Below are 8,844 nucleotides of genomic sequence, written 5' to 3'. Positions count from 1 at the left end.
ACAAGGAAGTATCTTTTGATAGCCCAGAGGCTCCATGTGCCCTGGCCAATTCAGAATGTCTAGAGTCTAGATAAGAGTCTTGAGCTCATGCATAGTTTCTCAATAGCTTGAATTTACATGTCTAAGCAGACCTGGAGATGGGTTCAAGCTACTGAACTAAAGTGTCCATACAGGCAATTAGAAATATTGTAATCTCATTCTTACTGTGTGATTGACTGACATTTCTTTATCTGTTCTGTATGTGATGACCTCAGAATCTTATTGCAATCTCTGCATTCTGTCATCAATTGCCCTGTACCTGTATGTGACTGGGAGTATATAAAAACTCTCTAGTTGTGTTGAAGCTTGGCAGCAGAGTTCATCTCTACCTGCCCGGTAATGCATGCATTATCGTGAGTACCACGGGAACCTTGGGGTAAATACAATAAAGCCTCAGAAGGTCTGGACACTTGGTCTTTCCCACGAACCCGAGTTTTATTCCCTCTTCTCAAATTGAGATTCCGGGATTCTGGCAGATGCAACTGCATGTCTTCTGTGACAGAGTTAACTTTACTTGTAGCCTTCAGGGCGCTTGAAGCAGAGTCCTGGTTTGCTTGTTTGTATATTTGCCCTTCTGTATCTTCTATCTCTAGTAAAATCCCAGGGTACTTCATGTAAAAATGCTGCACATTCACGTCAATGGGCCTGGAAGTTTCCAAGCCCCCATGGTCTCCGTCTCTTTTTTCTGGTAGTTCTGGTTTTCCTGGATACACAGGGCCAGAAATAGGTTTGATAAGGCCCTTGGCAGCCCCCCAGGTGGGACCCTTGTCACCAGTAAAGCCCCCTGTAAGTGGTAGGGACCCCCACAAGTGTCGGAGCCAGTGAAGTGTTCTCTCGTCCATCCAACAGCAAAAAAAAGTGCTGGAGTTGGCAAAACCCTCCCCACAGCTATCAGCGGAGAGGACACCAGCAGCATCACTTGCTTCCTTTCACTGAGCCTGCCATTTTAATTCCCTGAGAGTGTCTCAGGGGTCTGGCTATCCCTGGAAGCCTTGTGGGTGGAGATCAAAGTAGCAGGTACAGCAGTAGTGTTTGCTGAGGGAATGATGCTTTTCTATTGCTGCCAGTGCCCAGTTTTACAAAGGACTGATGGGCCCTACAAATGGCTCAGGCCCGGGAGCAGCCCAGGAGTCCAACTGCTGATACCAGTCCTTCCTTTCACTTTCACTTATTTCTATACTTACACTTCCTTTCCCCAGAGCTGAAAAGAGACTCCATGCTTTCCAAGTCTAAACCTGAGTCCTCAGGTCATACAGTTAGGATGCAGTATTTTACCTGACTTCCTCCCACTGCAAAGGAGATTTTCCTCCTTGAAAGTGACTGTTGCTTTGAAGTGTGGCAAGTTCTGTAAAATGTTTCCCGTTTCCTGCTTGGCTTTGACGGTTTAATACTAACATTCTATTATAGTTCAAGGTCAGACATAATTTTTAAGCAACATTTCTGAAAAGTCTGTATTTTACTTAGCTAATTACTGTTACATGCAGTTTTTATTGCACATGTTTCATTGGCTGCTATATAAACAACCCATTCCACTTTGTGTTGTTTCAGGGTGATATGTGATATTTAACAATGGGAGTCCCATTAATGTTAATTATAACCACATATTAGCAGCATTATACAGTCTTCTTTCCTATTAGCTTAAATCATAAATATGACTGAAGAGGCTTAATTAGGTTTCTGTAGTCAAATGCAATGGCCTCATATGATAAAGGGCAGATTTGGAGGCTGCACATGGTTCCTGAAAGCATCTCCTCTTCTGCATGAGATGCAGCAACAAGCCTCCTCACTCAATTGATTTGTTGTCAGAAAATGATATAAAGTCCTACTGTAAAAATACAAAAACTTGGCTTGCTTCATAGAATGTCATTGATGTTATCACCCCACAGAGACTTGGCGCACTTTGCAGTGCCGGGTTCAAAAAGGCAGAGTGCAAAATAATTAGGGGAGGGGGCCACCTGCTGTTACTGTGGTAACCTTTTTACAGGTTGCCTCAGAAAAGTGGCTGCCAGGCTATTTTGTTTAGTATTGCTCCTTAGTGGGGAAACAGAGCCTGAGAAATTGGATCATTCTTCCAATCTGGTTCACTTAGTTGTCCCTGCATACTTGAGCGTGTGATACAGAGAGGGAATTGCAAGTGTAAAATAAATGCATGTGGGGTGCATTTAATTTAAATTACATCAATTTAAATCACTAGTCAATAGGACTAGATTGAAATCATGGTTTTCTACATAATTTGCATGCCTGCCTGCCTTACCCATAGGTAGAGGAACTTCATTAAAGTATTCCCAAATTGGGTCTCTTTTATGACTAGCTGCCATTATAGGTTTTCTCCTCCCGGGAAAAGACTTAATATGATAAAACCCAGGCTATACACAAAAATATCTAAAGGCTTGTGGAGTATTCTGCTCAAAAGGTGTCACTTCCATTTTTACTCTTTGCCCTTCTCTCCTCACACTTAGCTTCTTGGGCAGATCTATTCCACTCTCAACCATCTTTGTCTGTTCATTGCATTTTTTTGAAACTTAACACTTAAGAGGTAAGGGGCTGATTCTGTGTACATAGATTTGCAAAGGAACAATAAGCGTAAGGTCTTTTTCTCCACTCTGCATGTTTATTTGATAACACATTTGCTGTGAAGAAGAGACATGTGATCTCTGCAGACACAAATTCACAGTTTTGAGAACTGGAAAACCAAGCATGTGTGATAATATCTTTTAGACAGTAAACTTGCCCAATTTTTCTAAATAGAAAAAATTACAGAAATCTCTGGACAAGCTTGACATTGTAAATGGATTAATAGAATTCATTTACCAAAAAAAATTATTCATTGCATAAATATACAACCTCATGCTACATAATTGAAAACTAATCCATATTCCATAATGAATAACCTTTGGACTGCAAGGTATCTTAAATGGAAAACTTTCTTTAGATAGATTTTTCCTCAAAAGGCGCTTTATTTAAAAAAAAAATGATCTTTTCAAAATGATTGATTTTTATTTACCTGAATATATGTGAAATTTTATATTAATATATAATTTATGTTATATTAATGAAACTCAGCTCTGCTTTTCTTTTTCATCTAACACAGGTGTGGCAATGGATGTTCTGACTCAGGGTCCGGCCTTGATAATGGATTGGATGAGGGCTAATAAACTGAAACTTAATCCAGATAAGATGGAGATACTTTGGTGGGGGATCATCAGTTCAGCTGGGAAATATCTTGCCTGTCCTGGACAGGGATGCACTCCCCCTACAGGTTTGCAGCTTGGGGGTGCTCCTGGACCTTGAATTGTCCCTGGAATTCCAGGTGGATTTGGTGGCCAGGAGGACCTTCTATCACCTGAGGCTGGTTTATCAGCTGCGGCCATATCTGGACAGACAGGACCTAGCAACTGTTATCCATGCATTGATAACCTCGCACCTAGACTATTGCAATGTGCTTTACATGGGACTCCCCTTGAAGATGGTCCAAAGACTTCAATTGGTCCAGAATAGGGCAGCTAGAGTGCTAATGAGGACTGGCAGATACGATCATATAAAGCCAGTCTGCTACCATCTTCATTGGTTACCAACTGATGTCCGGGTCCAGTTCAAGGTGATAACTCTCATGTTTAAAGCCCTAAATGGCTTGGGGCCAGGGTATCTAAAGAAGCGCCTCTTCCCATATGAACCTACCTGGCCCCTTAGATCTGTATCTGAGGCCCTTCTGAGAGAGTCCCCTCCTCAGGATATAAGGAGGGTGGCTACAAGAAGGGCCTTTTTGGGAGTGGCATCCCGACTATGGAACAAGCTCCCCAGAGATGTCACCTGGTGCCACCTTTTCATTCCTTTTGGTACCAGGTGAAGACCTTTTTATTCTGCCAGTATTTTAATTGTAAACTGTCCCAAGATGCTAGTAATGGGATGGTCTATAAAAGATTTAAACAAACAAACAAATGATTGGTAAGCTGGTTTTGAATGCAATTTTAACAGAAGGGGATATGTCTTTTATGCAATCCAGTTCTGGTGGGTGCACTTTTATTGTTTTATTGTCATTTTAATGTTTGAGGTGTTTTTATTGTACTGCTTTATGCTATTTGATATGCTTTTAGTGTTGTAACCTGCTCAGGGAACCATGTGACTAGTAGGGTAGGTTAGAAATTTAATAAATAAATAAAATATAATACACATGTAAATAAATGATAAGTCAAGGGCCATGACATCACCAAAGACTCTTGACATGGATAGATTCTTCCTACTGGTTGCTTCAGCTGAAGACAGTAAGTTTCTAAAAACTGCTTTAATGCAAGTCAACTTCAGGTATGCCTTACTCGAAAAGAACCCATTCATCCATCCTGATGTGCAAACACAATCTATCCATTTGCTTCTGACTATTAATATGTAAGTTTCTGCATCCATCAAGTCATCATTCTGTTCTTCTCTTCATACGTTTCACCTGTTTACCATGGACACTTTAGCTATTCAGCCTTGTCCAAACCCAACTCATCCATACCGGAATGCAGTTTGGCTGTTGGCCTTTATGTACATATACTCCATCCTTCTCTGCTTTTTATCCAGCGTCATCAATGCACTCGATCTACGCGTTCCATATTTTAGGATGAATTTGGCTCACTGGCTGAGCGGCTGGTAGCACATGATAAGCTTTTTGTATCCCAGAGTGCCTACTTCTGCCATCCTTCCTGTGATGAAAAGGCTCAGTTTGTGATAACAGATCTCCAAAGGAGAGCTCAGCCAAGCAAACCACTGTGCGCTCATTGCCACACACGAGCATGTCCTGTGAAGCTTCCCTTATTTACCAGGCTTCATCTGTGCCCCCACACATGTCAATTGCTTGATTGTCCTCTGATGTCTGTGCCCCAGGAGTACCTCTGAATGCGTTGCTATTGATATTTCATCTGCTCCCAATAGCAATTAAGATTTGGGGTGGGCATCTTCTTTTTTAGCATAGCAAATCAACTTACACTCCTTCTAGCTGATCCTTTCATTGACCACACACATTTCCCAACCTTGTGCAATGTAATAGAAAAATAAAAAAATCCCAAATTTCAGGCAACATATTTTCTGACTGAAAATAAGGGATTCCTCTCCACACATACACTGGGTATGATCTATCCCTCATGTTAATTTAGCAGCCAAGGAACTACATTTAAGGATATGAGTGACTGACTTACAAGAGTAATATCACTCCAAAGCCTTGTAATTCAGCATGGTGATGTTATTATATCACTGATCCAGGGTTCCATAAATAATCTTTTTTATGGTTTTGAGGACACCTAAGGTCAGATTAGGGAGCACTTTAATGTTTGCTTTTCCTATTTTGCTGAAGGGGGATGATTTCATATTGGAGGAACTGAGTTAGAATTTTTTTGTTACCAAAATAAAATAAAATCCCAGAATATGGACAGTATTCTTTGTGCTCTGACTTGTCACTGATTATTTTCATTTCCTTGACTATAATTTCTTCAGTTTTCTCTCTGACGTTCTTTCAGCTGAATATCTTAAAGTTTATATTCCTTTTCTACTCCTCCACAACACAGTCCAAGTGCTACAAAATGTTGTGTTTAGATAAAGTTTGAAAGAACCCAGGACCTATAACTTTGCTCTGACTGCACAGGGTCAATTCCTCTCCCACAGCCTAGTTCATTTTGTGCTCAGAATGATTTAATATTTGGTTTGGTGATGAAGTCATGATGGGAGTAAGAACACTATCTTCAGTCCCAGAAGATAATGAAATGGGTTTCCGTTAATACAGAAGGAAGCAGGGAGTTCATCTGTAATTCTCTGGACAAGGAATCTGAGTGAATGCTACTAAGTTGTGGGAGAACCTGAGAAGGTTCCTCACGCTTTTTTGTTCATTTATTCCTCCCAGTTCATAGAAACTCTGATGTGGCGGGTGGTGGGATGGAATGTATTAATGCCATGCCAGGAAATCAAAGTCTTTGCGGTGGTTCAAGACGTCACAATGGTTGCCACAGTGGGAAAGGCCAATGTACTTGAAAGGCCAATGTCCCCTTGTGCTCCCGCTGAAACCTCTGTGCATGTTCCAGAGTAACCTGTTTGGAGATGGTAGCTTAAAAATTTGATCCTGGACTTTTGAAAACCCATTTTTAGCTTATTGCACCCATTACCAGTATGCCAGGGTACTGCTGGACTGAGGACACAGGAGATCCAGGTTCTAGTCCCCATTCATCCATGGAACTCACCAGGTGACTTTCGGCCAGTCACAGACTCTCATCCCAACCTACCTCAGAGAGTTGTGAGGATAAAATGGAGCTATGTCAGGCCCTCCAGCTCCTCAGAAGAGGGGGAAAAGGGAGTGGGGATAAAAATGAAATGCAATAAACAAGAGCAAGAACAACTGGCATTTATCTGAATAAGATGGTGGGGGGGGGTTGTTTATCTTCTGGGGTTTTTTTGTTTTTGTTTCTTTTTAAAAAACCAGCATAGTTATAGGTTCCAGAATTATTCCAGAGGTCATATTCTTGGAATCCTATGAGCACATACCACAGTAAGACAAGCTGTTTCATAGCCCATAGCTGTGGTAGTGAGCAGGGATAATGTGCAAACTGTGGGGGTGCCCATCAGTACTTCTGCAGGGCACCAGGATGGCTTGGAATGTCGCGCTAAGACCTGAGAAAGCCAGGCTCAAATGCCTTTTCATTCATCCAGCTCACCATATGCCCTTTGGACTAGTTAAAATGGGGAGGTTGCGGGGAAAGTCATCTATAAAAGGGTAGGATGAAGACTATGCAATAAATATTACAGATGTATCTGTATGATTCAACTTGCAGTGTTCCCTAAGCGGAAGGATCCAGCCTATGTTACGCAAGGGGTGGAAAATGTGCAGGAAATGATAGGAGCAATGCCATATGCAAAAGGGGAAGTAAAGCACTCCAGCTAGGGGTTGGCACCAATGGGGCTTTCTCCAGGTTTTTGAGGGTCTTCAGGCAAGGCTTTCGCAATGGGCCGCTCTACCAGTAAGTCAACCTTCTCATTGTTGCGAGCTGCTATTGCTTCTCAGCTTCTTGCCCTCAAGCACAGTGCTGGTGAGCAAGCAGACGGGCATCTCCTGCTCACCACTCCCACTATTGCCTGAGCCTAAACAAGAGGCAGAGGAGCAAGCCGGTCACGGTGGTGCTGCAGCTCCTGTCACTAAAGTGGGGGGCCTTGGCAGCTGCCCAGCCATGCCTACCCCTTAGGCCAGCCTGCTTACTGACATGTTGCATAAGTGAGAAGTGAAACAAGTTGGGGCGTTCTCTATTGAAACATCTGAGGAACATTGAAAGAATAAGAAGAGCAAGATTTCTCAAGGTGATTTTGCTCATCCCAGTTCGCACAATCCTGGGCAGGTCTACTCGAAAGTCAATCTTGTTTCGCTCACGGATGGAAACGCAGTGTGTAAAGTAGAGGAATATTCATGGCAATTGCGCCAGCACAAATACTCCACCTATTAACAGAATATGGAAATCTTAGTATAGATCAGAATGTGTATGTTGTTTGCACTCTTGCATTCTAGCTGGAGCAGTCCAGACCCCACTGAAGGTTCTATTTTTCAAGGGTGCCCCCGTAGGGCAGTTTTGCTCATTCATCAGGCCCTTGTTAACACACTGGGCCATTCTTTTTTCTCTCCCCCCCCCACCCCATTTTTGATGAATTTGCAGTGCACTGGATGAAAGCCAGAAGCTGAGCTGGGGAAAAATATTTATTTATATCTACACACAATAATTCATGTCTGTCCCAAAGTTTGGACTTTTCCCCCTAATCCACATGGCATTTCAAAACATTTGCAGTTTGCTCGGCCGATTAACATTGGCTTTCCTTGGCTCAACATTTTTGTGAGAAACTAAGATGCTGAAAATAGCTGAATGCTTTAATTCAGTGACAGGGAAAGACGTTCCTTTGCCAGCTGCTCTGCCACTTCATAATTTAAAGATTCTTCTGTAGCCCTCAGAGCTACCACCCTTTGCAACGTTGTGTGGATACCACTTGTTTTGACACAGGCATGGGGTTTTCTTCACTCTTTCTAAATTTCCATGCTACAGGGAGGATAGCTCCATGCGTCACGGAGCAAGTTAATGAGTGCGGTCTTTTTTCCTCTTCCCTGCCATCTTGATGCCCAGAACATTCAGTAATTGCTGTTTCGACAGGAACCAGCATGCCAGTGGCCTTCGCACGGTAGGCCTCTGGGCACCCAGTAGGGGTGATGGCAGCCAGACTTTGGAAACAGCGACACACTCTGTGCTCTCATTCCGCTGACTGAAACTTACTGAACCTGTAATTGTCAGGGAGAAAAAGTGTTTAACTTCTAAGATCAAGGTTCTCTGTAGTTCTGGTTGGGTATTGTGGTTGGCAGAGATGCTCTGATTTCTTAGATGGGGTGGACAACCTGGTGTCTTCCAGATGTTTTGGAGTGCAAATCTCCTATCAGCCTCAGCCAGGATGACCAGTGGTTAGGGTTAATGGGAGCTGTAGTCCCACACATCGGGGAGGGCAGCTTGCCTATCCCTGTTCTAAGCCTTACAAATCATCCTGCCCATATTCTCATTTGGCAGTTATATTGTCAGAGTCACTTGTCTGTTAAGTATCCATCTTACAACCAATTAGAAGGGCCATCTAATCCTCCCCCAAGATGCTTGCAAATTGCCAAAGTACAGCTATAGGACGATGCTCCATCACTCCGAGAGAAGCTATGGAAATAGGAAACCTGGCAGATGGCGTGCAATTCCCAGTTTCAGCCAGTGACATCTAGGTATGTTGATGCTTTTCCCCAGTTGTACAACAGGAATAATTATCTTCTGCCTC

Source organism: Varanus komodoensis, unplaced genomic scaffold (genome assembly GCF_004798865.1).
Source record: "Varanus komodoensis strain SLA01 unplaced genomic scaffold, ASM479886v1 scaffold7_1, whole genome shotgun sequence".
Lineage (NCBI taxonomy): Eukaryota > Metazoa > Chordata > Lepidosauria > Squamata > Varanidae > Varanus > Varanus komodoensis.
This window is presented reverse-complemented; position numbering follows the sequence as displayed.